The sequence below is a fragment of the Schistocerca cancellata genome, chromosome 6, assembly GCF_023864275.1.
Source record: "Schistocerca cancellata isolate TAMUIC-IGC-003103 chromosome 6, iqSchCanc2.1, whole genome shotgun sequence".
Classification (NCBI taxonomy): Eukaryota; Metazoa; Arthropoda; class Insecta; order Orthoptera; family Acrididae; genus Schistocerca; species Schistocerca cancellata.
In genome coordinates this window covers 344,876,586-344,892,841 of record NC_064631.1, presented here as the reverse complement: position 1 = coordinate 344,892,841, position 16,256 = coordinate 344,876,586, and the positions used below count along the sequence as shown (strand labels likewise).

General features: G+C 41.4%; 1 non-coding gene across 1 annotated transcript; it reads left to right on the top strand.

Moving 5' to 3' along the window:
* The first annotated feature begins 4,040 nt into the window (after positions 1 to 4,040).
* On the top strand, positions 4,041 to 4,114 carry Trnat-ugu (transfer RNA threonine (anticodon UGU)). The gene has a single exon. It is a non-coding gene; the product is annotated as a tRNA-Thr (tRNA).
* Positions 4,115 to 16,256: the final 12,142 nt, after the last annotated feature.

Genomic DNA, 16,256 nt, shown 5'->3' with positions numbered 1-16,256 from the left:
CGCAGCGACGCACGAATGCACGCCAAGACCGTAGGATCCTACGCAGTGCCGTAGGGGACCGCACCACCACTTCCCAGCAAATTAGGGACACTGTTGCTCCTGGGGTATCGGCGAGGACCATTCGCAACCGTCTCCATGAAGCTGGGCTACGGTCCCGCACACCGTTAGGCCGTCTTCCGCTCACGCCCCAACATCGTGCAGCCCGCCTCCAGTGGAGTCGCGACAGGCGTGAATGGAGGGACGAATGGAGACGTGTCGTCTTCAGCGATGAGAGTCGCTTCTGCCTTGGTGCCAATGATGGTCGTATGCGTGTTTGGCGCCGTGCAGGTGAGCGCCACAATCAGGACTGCATACGACCGAGGCACACAGGGCCAACACCCGGCATCATGGTGTGGGGAGCGATCTCCTACACTGGCCGTACACCACTGGTGATCGTCGAGGGGACACTGAATAGTGCACGGTACATCCAAACCGTCATCGAACCCATCGTTCTACCATTCCTAGACCGGCAAGGGAACTTGCTGTTCCAACAGGACAATGCACGTCCGCATGTATCCCGTGCCACCCAACGTGCTCTAGAAGGTGTAAGTCAACTACCCTGGCCAGCAAGATCTCCGGATCTGTCCCCCATTGAGCATGTTTGGGACTGGATGAAGCGTCGTCTCACGCGGTCTGCACGTCCAGCACGAACGCTGGTCCAACTGAGGCGCCAGGTGGAAATGGCATGGCAAGCCGTTCCACAGTACTACATCCAGCATCTCTACGATCGTCTCCATGGGAGAATAGCAGCCTGCATTGCTGCGAAAGGTGGATATACACTGTACTAGTGCCGACATTGTGCATGCTCTGTTGCCTGTGTCTATGTGCCTGTGGTTCTGTCAGTGTGATCATGTGATGTATCTGACCCCAGGAATGTGTCAATAAAGTTTCCCCTTCCTGGGACAATGAATTCACGGTGTTCTTATTTCAATTTCCAGGAGTGTAGAAGACAACGCAGTCTGTGGGTGCGCCATTCTGTACGTCGTCTTTCTGCTGTAAGCGTGTGCTGTTCACAACGTGCAAGTGTGCTGTAGACAACATGGTTTATTCCTTAGAACAGAGGATTTTTCTGGTGTTGGAATTCCAGCGCCTAGAACACAGTGTTGTTGCAACAAGACGAAGTTTTCAACGGAGGTTTAATGTAACCAAAGGACCGAAAAGCGATACAATAAAGGATCTGTTTGAAAAATTTCAACGGACTGGGAACGTGACGGATGAACGTGCTGGAAAGGTAGGGCGACCACGTATGGCAACCACAGAGGACAACGCGCAGCTAGTGCAGCAGGTGATCCAACAGCGGCCTCGGGTTTCCGTTCGCCGTGTTGCAGCTGCGGTCCAAATGACGCCAACGTCCACGTATCGTCTCATGCGCAAGAGTTTACACCTCTATCCATACAAAATACAAACGCGGCAACCCCTCAGCGCCGCTACCATTGCTGCACGAGAGACATTCGCTAACGATATAGTGCACAGGATTGATGACGGCGATATGCATGTGGGCAGCATTTGGTTTACTGACGAAACTTATTTTTACCTGGACGGCTTGTAACGCCGGAAATGCATATTCTCCTATTTCCATCTATTGTACTATAAATTTGTTTTCCTTATTTTTGTTACCTGAATATATAACATTTCTGTGTCTTCGTATATTGTAATTGTTTTACTATTTGTATATATATATTTATGCATTTATGTCGATGTATAATTGGTTTGTTTCGTAAATATTATTTGTATTTTTACGCTGGGTCTTGCCTAGGGAAAACTGCTATCGAACGATTACATCGATAGGTCGTGTGAAGAATCAAAGTGTGTAGGATCTTTGGTAGTGTTAACTCTGCCGCGTGGAGTGCGGGCAGAGGGAGTCTGGCTAGAGTAGAGAGTGGAGCAGGTGTGTTGTGTGAAGCTCCCGCGAGTTGCCGCGCTTTCGGGGTTTGGCAGAATGTAATTGCGCTCGACTTCTGATGATAGTTTCTGACATGGTGTCGCGGACGGGAAGCATTAGCTGGCGCACATCAAGAGCCCGTTTCGTCTGGTGACCGTGTCGAGAAGAAGGCGCGCCAACATCCAGCTTCTGCAACAGCGACGGCCGACATTGAGTGACTGTCGCCACCTCCTCGATCGACGGCTTCAAACCTTCAATCAACCAACAAGGAAGACTGGAAGCACGTAAAGTTTTAGAACTGTATGGCAGACCTCAGCTTTTCAAACTTTTAAAATTGTTGCATCACAAAATTACAGCAACTTAGCATGAACGTTTGTTGCTCATTGTCCCAATTGCATTACCAAGCAGGATCCCTTCCTTTTCCGGAATGAACCCGAGTGTCGTTGAAATTAAAACGCCAGCATCATTAGATTTCACTGCTTTAATTTCAAAGTTCAGTTAAAGTATTCATAGCTGGCTACAATATTCAGATTACACAAGCACAAATTAAGAGTGCGAGTTTTGTTACCGTATTTTAGCTTACCTGTGACTGCAGCTCAGCTTGGTACGTACTAAATTTTACTATTGTTAATTGTTCAGAATCATTTAATTCAAGCTCAAAGTTAAATCTGTTGTTTCTAAATTGCGTAGATTCAAGTAGCTCTTGAAATGATTGTTGAGGTAGTCCAAGACTAAACATATTTTACTGAATTTCGATGTGCTTCAGAAGGAAAGCTCACTATTAACTTCAGTCAGTAAATTAACTTTCGATTTTCCGGTTTTATTAATTCTTTTGCTAAATTAAGTCAGAGCGTAGCGAAATTTATTACTTCTGACAAACTTTCAGTTTTCACACTACATGTGTCAACCTTCAGTTGCCACGTTTCTAGTGCTAATTATATGTGTAGTAATCTTTTATTTTTTCAGTTACTATAGTAATTGTCCTTAGGACTGGCGACCGTAATTTCCCCCAAATCTCAAATATCTAATTACCGGTAGTTGATTGTTTACGTAACGGCCGCACATTAACTTTACCACTATTTCAAAATTAATTTCCACCAGTTTCATTAACATTTTTCCTTTCGTTTAGATGTAACCCTTTCCTCCCTCTTTACCGACAAATTAACCTCGGTGACGATTGCTTTTCCCAAATTTCCATTAGGTACACGCGGTTTAAATTTTCACTGTCATTAAGCTCGATAAGTGAGGGGGAGGTTACAGGCTTCGTCAATAAACAGAACTGGCGCATATGGAGAACGGAAAAGCCCCATGTTGCAGTCCCATCGTCCCTGCATCCTCAAAAAGTACTGGTCTGGGCCGCCATTTCTTCCAAAGGAATCATTGGCCCATTTTTCAGATCCGAAACGATTACTGCATCACGCTATCTGGACATTCTTCGTGAATTTGTGGCGGTACAGACTGCCTTAGACGACACTGCGAACACCTCTTGGTTTATGCAAGATGGTGTCCGGCCACATCGCACGACCGACGTCTTTAATTTCCTGAATGAATATTTCGATGATCGTGTGATTGCTTTGGGCTATCCGAAACATACAGGAGGCGGCGTGGATTGGCCTCCCTATTCGCCAATTCGCCAGACATGAACCCCTGTGACTTCTTTCTGTGGGGACACTTGAAAGACCAGGTGTACCGCCAGAATCCAGAAACAATTGAACAGCTGAAGCAGTACATCTCATCTGCATGTGAAGCCATTCCGCCAGACACGTTGTCAAAGGTTTCGGGTAATTTCATTCAGAGACTACGCCATATTATTGCTACGCGTGGTGGATATGTGGAAAATATCGTACTATAGAGTTTCCCAGACCGCAGCGCCATCTGTTGTTGAAAATTGTAACTACTGTAATTTCGAAAGTTTGTCTGCCTGAAAATGTACTGTTGTCCCAAGCATATTGCAACAAACGGTGTGTTTCTATCACTGCTCGTTTAGTTTTTATTGCCGTTTCAAATATACCGGTCATTTTTGAAACACCCTGTATGTAGAATTGTGTACGGTTGGGAATGTGAGCCTCACGGGAGGCGTGCAAGGGATAAGTCCCTGCAGTCGCATTATTCATCTGTGTCCTCGGTGGCTCAGATGGATAGAGCGTCTGCCATGTAAGCAGGAGATCCCGGGTTCGAGTCCCGGTCGGGGCACACATTTTCAGCTGTCCACATCGAAGTATATCAACACCACCTGTCGGAAGCTGAGGGATTCAGTCAGTCATCATGTATACCAATACTTTTAGTTTATCAAAAACGGTTTTTACAATCATGACACTCACATTTTTCCTTATAAACGGGCGGCCCTGGAGGAATATTCAATGTTCAGGAACGTCACACGTACACTCATTTGAAGCAAAAAATTTCATAAGGACAGTTGCCTTGTTCTGAATGGTTTCCGAGACAAAAGACATTTAAAGTACATTTTTTTAAAAAGGGAGGGGGGGTGGTGTAAGCGGTGCGCACACTGTGTGTCCTACCCCCCCAACCTATCTGATGTTGTATTCTACCCCAAACTCTACATCTGCTTCTACATTTACACTCTGCAAAACCACCGTGAAGTACAGTGCCATTGCACCAGCTATTAAGATTTCTTTCCGTTCCATTCACGTATAGAGCGCGGGAAGAAAGATTGTTTGAATGTCTCTGAGCGTTCAGTAAAAATTATTCTAATCTCATCCTCATCATATGAGTGATATGTAGTAGTATACTCCTAGTCATCATTTAATGCCGGCTCTTGAAACTTTGCTAGTGTACTTTACCAGGATAGTTTCCGACTGTCTTCTAGAGTCTGCCAGTACAGTTCTTTCAAGAGCCCTGCGACACTCGCTCGCAGCTGAAGCATATTTGTGACCATTCAGGCTGTCCTTCTCTGTGTAATACCATCTGTTAGTCCTTCTTGGTGCGGATCAGACACACGTCATTAATATTCTAGAACCGGTCACACGAGTGATTTGTAAGCAATCTCCTTTATAACTTGATAGCACTTCCTCAGTGTTCTACCAGTAAATCGAAGTCTGACACCTGCTTTGCCCATAACTGAGCCTATGTGACCATTCCTTTTCTTATCCCTACAAAGTGTTACACCCAAGTATTTGAATGAATTGGCCGATTGCAACAATAACTGATTGATGTAAAAGTCATAGGCTACTATGTTTTATACTTTTGTGAAGTGCACAATTTTACATTTCTTTACATTTAAAACAAGTTGCCACTCTTTGTCCAACTTTGAAATCTTATCAAGATCTCACTGAATATTTACGGAGCTTCTTTAGACAGTACTTCATTACAGATAACTGCATCATTTGCAAAAATCCTGATGTTACTGTTAATATTGTCTGCAAGGTCACTAATATACAACGTAAACGGCAAGGGTCACAACACACTTTCCTGGGGCACAACCGAAGCTACTTCTACACCTCATGTTGACTGTCCATCCAAAATAACACACTGCGTCCTCCCTACAAAAAGTCTTCAATCCAGTTACAAATTTCGCTTGGTATCTCACATGATCGTACTTTTGACAATAACCGTAAGTGTGATTGAGTCAAATGCTTTTCCGAAATCAAGAAACACTGCATCTATCTGACTGCCTTGATCCAAAGTTTTCAGCGTATCATGCGAGAAAAGCACGAATTGGGTTTCACATGATGTTTCCGGAATGTATGTTGGTTGGCATGAGATCATTCTGTTCAAGATACCTCAATATGTCTTTGCTAAGAATATGTTCTAATATTCTACAACAAATCGGTCTCAAGGACATTGGACAGTAGTTTTATGGATCACTTTTACTACCCTTCTTATAAACGGATGTGACCTGTGCGTTTTTCGAAGAACTGGTCACAATTTTTTGTTCGAGCTATCTGCGATAGATTATAGTCAGGAGAGGGTATACCTCAGGCAAAAATTCAGTACAGAACCTGACAGGGATTCCATCGGGCCCTGGAAACTTATTGAATTTTTAACGATTTCAGCTGTTTCTCAGCACCACTGACACTAATACTTATTTCACCTCTTCAATGGCAGGAGGATTAAATTGAGGCGATTCTCCTGCATCTTCCTTTGTAAAGGAAAGTTTGAAAATGAACATTTCGGTTTTTACTCTGCTATCCTCAACTTCAGTACCTGTCTCATTCGCTACGGTCAGGACGCTACCTTTAGTGCCACTGACAGCCCTTACGTACGACCAGAATTTCTTTGGTGTCTGTGACAGATCACTTGACAATATTCTGCTACGGTAGTCACTCATAGCAACACTCATTGCTCTCTTGACAGTGAAACACATCTCATTCAGCAACTCTCTGTCTATAGCCCTGTTATGCCGTTATCTCTGTTTCCTTGGGAGTTTCTCTACAGTGACTGTATACCACGGAGATTCCCTCCCACTGTGGACTGTTCTACTGGATACATATTTCTCCAGTGCGTGATCAACTATTGTTTTAAACTCGAGTCATAGTTCCTCTGCATGCGTCTGCCTTATGTTGAAAGTTTCGAGTTCGTCATTGAGATTTGTCACTACTGACTGCTTTCGACCTCTTTACGGGGTTTAATGAAGACTGAAGTGAACAATCGAAAGGTAAATACACGAGATGACCGGCTCTGATGCTATTGTCCTCTTCAGAAAATGTGCAGAGACACTCAGAAAAGCAACACAATATGTTCTTCCAAAAATTCTCAAATGCACTTGTCCGATACTATTGTACGAAATGGTCTGTGTACGTATAAATAAATAATTAATAAATAAATACATTGAAGTTGGTGGTGGGATATTTTAACATTTATTGTGAACTGTACAATAGCTATAATGTGAGGTGTATGATAATACTTAGAGGATAATATGTTAAAAATACTATTTTTGTTTGTGGATAATATGTTAAAAATACTATTTTTCGATTGATACTTTGTAAAACGCATGTTGTAATGTTGCGTATTTGTAAATCTGACTCTGTGTTGAATAATACAAAAAATAAATAATAATGAACTTGTACGCGTTCTATCGGAAAGCATTCGAAATAGGGCATATGTCCATACAAAAGTTTTGCCTCAAATGGTCGTTCCTGTCATGTTTCTGAATACTGACAATTCCTCGAGACACCGTGTATTGTTGGCCACATCAGTTGGCAAATATATCTGAGTTTTACCTTGTGAATCATGTGGCTTTGTCTCTTGACGCACAGTCTATATCTTTCTTTTTTCTGCACTTGCATTGTAGGTGAGTGAACTTAAAATTTTTTTATGTATACTCCTATATTCCTGTTATGTACATTATAAATATGCATGGTATTGTTGTAACGTTTGCTCGCCTTTACAGCGTAATTACAAAATTGTGTCAATATACAAAAGCCGAAGGTGGTCGTGAAGTAAAATAAAAAACTTTTTAGCAAATGGAGCGGTTTTTCGTCAATTCAGTACGCATTTTCGGAACAAAGCTCTCTCTAAAAACGAAAAAAAAAACTAACAGATCCCGTAAGATCACTTTATTATTTATAAGAAACTTCTAAAAACCGTAACTGACGTATACGGTGGTTCTTTGGCAATGAAATGAGATAGCTCCTGCAATGAATAAGCCAGTTTGCACCTATGTTCTTGTTTGATTACAATACGAAGCGACAAATCAATGTATCCGGAATGTACTTAGCTAGACACAGACCCCCGATAGTGGTCACACGTTTCCTAAGAGCACTATGTTTCTCACACTATTGGACGTTCGTCTTGAATTGAGAATGTAAACTTTGTAGAGGATTCGCGGTTTCTGAAAGTGAAATAACGTAATTTTTTTAATTTCTAGCAATGATTATTCGATATGTGCTTTTATTCCCACTTGTATTACGTCTTCACTACCAAGAATTTTTTTATGGAAATACCAAATAAAATCTTACGGAACTTTCGTATCGAAACGAACCTGTCCGGTAATTCGTCTACCAGAGCTTCATAACAAGTCATAAGTTCTCGTTTTGTCTTCCCCAGAAGAGAATTTCTTAATATATAGCCGTCAGTGCCGCCCGTCTGTCAGGAAGCCATGTGATTTGTGGCCGACTTTAAATTAAATAAGTTTCCTATCGCTTCCAGAACAGAAAGGCGAATCTAGTCTGGGGAAGTCGTAACTCAAACATCTCTCCATTTCCTCTGCCGATTTCTCCAGGGTGGTGTGTTTTGGCAGGAATCGTGTTAACGGCAATGGTGTTCGCCTCCGTGGAAACCCCCAGCCCACTGACCTGCTCAATGCAAGTGCCAGTTGCGCTGTGTGGCATTTATCTATGTCTCGAAAGAAACTAGAGGTATTCACGTATTTCGTGTACACACATTGACAGTTCATATTATACAAAAACGAATACCGAAGCACTGGACATGTTTTGTCTATTTGTCGAATATTTTTCCTTCCATCTACATATTAGATGTAGTGAAATGACCATCATTAAAACTGAAGCCTTCAACAAATCTAGACAGTCATATTTACTAATGTTATTTATTGTTACTGGTGAGTGCATTAGTGTAAAATAAGAAATAAAATTTATAAGCGACTTAGTAGTGTAGCCATACCATGACTGGTCCAACCTGCATTGTTGCCAGATTTCCGAAGATGTCACCATGTAACGCTGCCAGGATTCCCCGTTCCCCTTCCCTCCTACCCTCTGACATAACATCTCAATTCCCCTATATATAAAACGGAGAGGAATTCAAAAATTGTTGGGAGATTAAAAACAACCCAACTGTAATTCAGGGTTTTTCACATCTGTCTGATATCATAGCTGAGAGCCCAATTGCCTAAAGTGTAAAATGGTGGTAAATCCAAATTGGACAATCATCCTATAGGTGAGAAATTCACGTAGGTCACTTGTATGAAGCAAAGAATCCAAGACAGTGGGCATGAGTATACTGGTGCAGCATACATGGTTTCCAGATTTCCTGGATTTTTCCCATCCCTGCACTATCAGAATTCAAGATGGTGGACTCAGGGATATTGCACAGCCTGTATAGTTGCCATGTCACATGTGTTACGCTAAGAAGTTGATCCTGAGTTTAAAATGAAAAGAAATTAATAGATTCGTAGCTCCTCCTTGGATATATGCATTACTATCTGTCCTACCTTCTACTGAAATAACTTTGTGTTTAATATTAACTAAATTTACTTCATGTCTTCAAAATAACAAATCAACCTCTTGAGAGGTATGCATGCAACAGATCGTTCGTTTTCGTCTGCTGATGCCAGTTTCTCCAGCAACCATCCTGAATTTCCTAAACCTTTCAAGTCCAATTTTGAAGCTGAAATAAATTGTTTTAAGGTTGATGTGAGACCTACGTTCTGAGCGTTGTTAGTTCCAACTCCATTCAGGTCGTATTCTATTCCCTTAAACAGTAGGGTCAATGAGTGTAGATAGGGTGTTGTTCTAACACTTCCACCCCTTTTCACATATTTCCCTCCTAGATATAGGAAACTGTTGCTAGAAATAGTCAAAGAAACTTGATGCTGGTTAATTTTTTGGACAATTTCACTGATGTTGACTATCACTGAAGTAAAGGTTTGTGCAAGAAGTGTTCGTCATGAATTATTCATTCATTATGTTCGACTAGGGTGGTTATGTTGAATGACGACGTTGTTCTTTTGTTTCAAGATCAATTATTTCAGTAACTGACTGTTATTTGGTGTTGATACGCCGTGTTTTCATTGTGAAGTGACATGTTATATGGGTGTGTGAGCTGGTTTTGCACAGTACATCGATCCTGCTTCAAATGTAGTCGTATAACAGCAAAAATCTATGAGACGACCATTCTGGTCCACAATATTTGAGATGATCTAATGTTTGATCAGTCATTGGGAGATAGATGGGATTGCTTAGCTTCTCTACAGTGTTACATTCTGGGCCGACTTTAATGAAGAATCCAAAGACTGCGTCAATCAGTTTGTCTTTGAGACATGAATTCGTCACAATATTGCATTTGGTGTGAACTGTACTAACTGGCTGTAAGTCACTGAAAGAGCTGAGTCATAAAACTGATTCTGATAATTCTGCAGAATTTGATCCTTTGAGAAACCTTGTAGCGATCCCACGGATTTTTCCTGTGTAAAGACTAATACCTCCTTGGTTGCTCTTATTTCCGTTTCAAGAGTACTGAAGTTTTCACGTAACTCGAAACCTGGTACTATCTATTTTAAATATACATTTTAATTATCAATGTATTATACACTGTGGGTATTTGCACAGCTTTACCACTTCCTGGACGTAGTATACAGTTGGAATCTGTGATAGTAGTAGTACTGTTGCACCTTTCGAAACCAGTCAGTAGAGTCCTTCTATCCCCTTTGTTTGATGGATTTGGTGGAAAGTAATTCGCATTTAACAATGACAACTGACTTTTTAAAGTCAGAGTTTATTGCATCGCTTCCAAAGCTCAATTGATGAACTGATGTGTGTAAATATTGTTTTTACATTTCCTTCTTCGTAGCTTTCAGGATGAATAGGAGACATAGGTGTGTGTTTGGCAGCTTTAAAAATTGGAGAATTTACGGTTGTTCGTAAGGTAGTGGCGTAATTCTTTTGGTGGTAATAATTCACCAAATTTATCAATGTAGTAGACACTACTTGGGTTTCTTCTTCTAATATAGTTCACACAGTGAGTCTTCCCTCAATGCCGAAATTTATGGATTGCTATGAAACAATATGTGTAAAGTGTATGCAGTGACTGATGGTGAGATATGAGTGAACAGTGTGGCATTCCATTATTTAATAAGTTATTTGTAAAAAGAGTATTGTATAGCTGGAGTAAATCTAATGATTGTCTCTAACTAGAAGTCTATAAATGTATGTGTATACGAATTAGCTTATTTTAAATTGGTCTAAACTTGTAAATACTTTGACATGTCCTATATCCTTGTAAAAAGAGATCTACGGATGAATAAAGCTACTACTACTACTACTACTACTACTATAAGTCCGCGTTTATTAGATATCTACATAGTCCTATGTAGTCCATGGAAAACTGGAGAAGAGAGCTTTTTGACGAATTATAGCAGATCTGTATTCGTAAGTTGTGTATCAGTCTGAATAGTTACCACTTTCATTTTTATAAACAAACCAAGTCCCTTCCAGTTCGTTTTATAAATGTAGTCCTCTCCCAGTAGCCGCATATTCCATAAACCTACTATTACTTTTCGCTTCATCAAGCTGCTTCTGCATGTTTTCTGGAGTTTTCACTGCTCTGGTGATAGCTGTGGCGCCAACCGCCAAAGAGCTAATTACTGGAAGTTCCACCAGCACTTGTATTGTGAAGTCAAGAATTCTGCCAGATGTTCTAGGCAATGGTAGAAGTTAAGACATTTCAATTAGTTGTCTTTTGAGGCTCTGTTAGCTGCCATCAAAGGTAACTGGCTAAATATATTTAAACATCGTGGTGTGGCCTTCTACTTCTACGCCTTGTTTTCCTGCAATGGACGACGAGCTGCATTCATAACTCGGTTGAAATTTAATCCTACACGCAATTTAAGTTTTTTGTGCATTGTTTTATCAGCTAAAAGTGCGGCAGTATGCTGACCTGTACCAGTATCCTTTCTTGCACGTATTTCCTCGGCTCTGTTGACTACATTTTGGTCTGCAATGTGTCGCCCTGGGAGACCTTCATTTGCTGCATACATGATACTGCACTGCCTGCAGACCTTAGATAATTCCCATTCACCACATGTGAGTCGTTTCTCAAGCTTCGTTTCCTGCCCACAGTAGTTAAGCTTGAGAATGCGAAATTCTATAGACAACTTATCAAGAATGCTACTACCTCTGCTGCTGCTCTCCTATATCATTCATGTTATGCTTTGTGTTGTTCGTGCAACGTGCTGTATAGCAAGTCATCCGCTTCACCGAACTGATGTGTGACAGAGGGAAACCAAGCTATTGAACAAGGTCCTTATCACCCCATTTCCTTATGACATACTCACACTCCAAGAGAACGATGTCTAATCCACTGCATCTTTGGAAGTATTCTGCGTAAAAACTACCATCCATTCCATTACCACTGTCATCCTTTAAGATATAAATTGTAGGGTTTGTTTGTTGTACTTTGGAAGCTGTAAATATCTCTTTTGATCAGTTTGGTAAGAATAATTTTACGAATGCCGTCTTATAGTTTGAATGAGAGGTATGTACTAACTCACCAGCATTAAACTTATGTTTCTATGGATCTACAATTTTAATATGACTTTATACAGTATTTAGAAGCTCGTTATCATGAACATCCATTTATATTATTTGATACATGGTTCAGATATACTGGTCATTGATTTGTGGGAGGATATCAGTCATGCTTTTATTATTCAGTTCAAACATTCCATAAAACTTGCCTTTAGCACCAGGGAGAACGTCGAGTAGTGGTGCTTTCCATACTGCTACCCTACGATCTTGAAAAATCTTCTTCAAAAATCTTCACCATGGGGTGTTTGTAGGTTGTCAGTGATGAGATTGGTTCCTGTCTGTAGCAATTGATCGCCACCTACGCAACTGCCTTCCCCATCTTTGTTTTCGCATGTAAGCTACAGAAAAATTTTGATCATTAAAAAGTATTTGAAACATTTGTTCTCCAGTGAACAGTGTGTCATACTAGAAGATCCGCTTCCAATAAATCGTTCCAACATCAAATTATAATGAGCATATGAAAATGACCTTATATGCTGGTTTATTGAGTTCTTGAACTGTTGTCTCCGTAATATGTCTACCTCAAAGTTCTGAAAATGCCGAAATAATTTCATTCCAATTAGTTATGTTCCCAAAACGCAGCATATGCTCTGAGCACTCTTAATTGTTGAAATATATCATTCGTTTACTGTAATGGATGTATATTGGAGAATGGTTGTCAGTTTTCTTATTCTGAATGTCGAAAATGCCGCAGCCAAGTTCACACTCAGATGCCAGTCTAATAATGTTTTTGTATTTCGAACTGTTTGGGCTTATTGTTCCTACTCCATTGTCTTTCCTACATTCTTCTGCCGCAAGTAACATTTTGCCATAGTTTTCTGTATCTTTCTTTTAAGAATATTAGATTCAGAAAACTGGGCCTTTTTACAAATTTTCCATCATCGATCTGAATTACATCACTGGTTAAACTTGTAGACTGAGTAACCAGCGTACATGATTCCTCAGTGCCATTTTGCCTGATATATTTATCTTACTGTTCCTTTGATGTTGTTTGAAATCGTAAATTATGTGTTCCTACGCAGTGTCTTTTGAACTTGAGAGTCATTCAGTAGATATGGGAACAGGCCTAAAGGTTTCTCTCAGTGAGTATCCTCTTTCCAAATGCCGTAACAGCAGCCTTGTACGATTTGATGACTTTGTATTTTGTTAACACGTTATTAAGTACTCAACGGACTTCGGAACAACCTATATAAACAATCTTTTGCTTTTAATTTCTGTTACATCAGCCCTTGCAGTCAGTCTAAAAGGTCTGAGGATGATTATTTCCATCCCTGATACTTTTGGTGAGTGCATCAGGTCTAGTACTATTGCATTTGACACTATCATTGAGCGGCTGAATTCTCGAGTCAATTAATACATAACGTCCTGTCTCCCCCAATGCGGTTGATAGTGGGCAGATGTGCGTGAAAATATGTCTTTCACATAATGTATAACGATGCAGTTATTTGGTTTCACTATACACACGCACGCACATGCTCTCTCTCTCTCTCTCTCTCTCTCTCACTCTCCCTCGCTTTCTCTCTATCTCCCACTCTCTCTCACATACACAGACACACACATATGTGTCTGTGTGTGTGTGTGTGTGTGTGTGTGTGTGTGTGTGTGTATAGACAGGGTGGTCCATTGATCATGACCGGGCCAATATCTCACGAAATAAGCGTCAAACGAAAAAACTACAAAGAACGAAACTAGTCTAGCTTGAAGGAGGAAACCAGATGGCGCTATGGTTGGCCCGCTAGATGGCGCTGCCATAGGTCATACAGATATCAACTACGTTTTTTAAAAATAGGAACCCCCATTTATTATTACATATTCCTGTAGTATGTAAAGAAATATGAATGTTTTAGTTGGAACACTTTTTTCGCTTTGTGATAGATGGCGCTGTAATAGTCACAAACGTATGGTTCACAATTTTAGACGAACACTTGGTAACAATTAGGTTTTTTAAATTAAAATATAGAACGTAAGTGTGTTTGAACATTTTATTTCGGTTGTTCCAATGTGGTACATGTACCTTTGTGAACTTCTCATTTCTGAGAACGCATGCTGTTACAGCGTGATTACCTGTAAATACAACTGTAATGCAATAAATGCTCAAAATGATGTCCGTCAACGATATTCCTCTCAACAGCGAGTAGTTCGCATTCCGTAATGTTCCCACATGCATTGACAATGCGCTGACGCATGTTGTCAGGTGTTGTCGGTGGATCACGATAGCAAATATCCTTTCACTTTCCCCACAGAAAAAAATCCGGGGACGTCAGATCCGGTGAACGTGCGGGCCATGTTATGGTGCTTCGACGACCAATCCACCTGTAATGAAATATGCTATTCAATACCGCTTCTACCACACGCGAACTATGTGCCGGACATCCATCATGTTGGAAGTACATCGCCATTCTGTCATGCAGTGAAACATCTTGTAGTAACATCGGTAGAACATTACGTAGGAAATCATAATACACTGCACAATTTAGATTGCCATCGACAAAATGGGGACCAATTATCCTTCCTCCCATAATGCCGCACCCTACATTAACCCGCCAAGGTCGCTGATGTTCCACTTGTCGCAGTCATCGTAGATTTTCCGTTGCCAAATTGTGCATATTATACCGGTTTACGTTACCGCTGTTGGTGAGTGACGCTTCATCGCTAAATAGAAAGCGTGCAAAAAATCTGTCATCGTCCCGTAATTTTTCTTGTGCCCAGTGGCAGAACTGTACACGAGGTTCAATGTCGTCGCCATGCAATTCCTGGTGCATAGAAATATGGTACGGGTGCAATCGGTGTTGATGTAGCATTCTCAACATCGACGTTTTTGAGATTTCTGATTCCCGCTCAGTTTGTCTGCTACTGATGTGCGGATTAGCCGCGACAGCAGCTGAAACACCTACTTGGGGATCATCATTTGTTGCAGCTCGTGGTTGACGTTTCAAATGTGGCTGAACACTTCCTGTTTCCTTAAATAACGTAACTATCCGGCGAACGGTCCGGGTTCTTGGATGATGTCGTCCAGGATACCGAGCAGCATACATAGCACACGCCCGTTGGGCATTTTGACCACAATAGCTATACGTTAACACGATATGGACCTTTTCCGCAATTGTTAAACGTTTCATTTTAACACTGGTAATGTATCACGAAGCAAATACCGTCCGCACTGGTGGAATGTTACATGATACCACGTACTTATACGTTTGTGACTATTGCAGCGCCATCTATCACAAAGCGAAAAAAGTGTTCCAACTAAAACATTCATATTTCTATACGTACTACACGAATATGTAATAAAAAATTGGGGTTCCTATTTTAAAAAACGCAGTTGATATCCGTTTGATCTATGGCAGCGCCATCTAGCGGGCCATCCATAGCGCCATCTGGTTCAAATGGTTCAAATGGCTCTGAGCACTATGGGACATAACAGCTGAGGTCATTCCCCTAGAACTTACAACTACTTAAACCTAACTAACCTAAGGACATCATACACATCCATGACCGAGGCAGGATTCGAACCTGCGACCGTAGCCGTCACGCGGTTCCAGACAGAAGCGCCTAGAACCGCTCGGCCACTCTGGCCGCGCCATCTGATTTCCCCCTTACATCTACATCTACATCTACATTTATACTCCGCAAGCCACCCAACGGCGTGGCGAAGGGCACTTTACGTGCCACTGTCATTACCTCCCTTTCCTGTTCCAGTCGCGTATGGCTCGCTGGAAGAACGACTGCCGGAAAGCCTCCGTGCACGCTCGAATCTCTCTAATTTTACAGTCGTGATCTCCTCGGGAGGTATAAGTAGGGTGAAGCAATATATTCGATGCCTCATCCAGAATTGCACCCTCTCGAAACCTGGACACCAAGCTACACCGCGATGCAGAGCGCCTCTCTTGCAGAGTCTGCCATTTTAGTTTGTTAAACATCTCCGTAACGCTATCACGCTTACCGAATAACCCTGTGACGAAACGCGCCTGTCTTCTTTGGATCTTCTCTATCTCCTCTGTCAACCCGACCTGGTACGGATCTCACACTGATGAGAAATACTCAAGTATAGGTCGAACGAGTGTTTTGTAAGCCACCTCCTTTGTTGATGGACTACATTTTCTAAGAACTCTCCC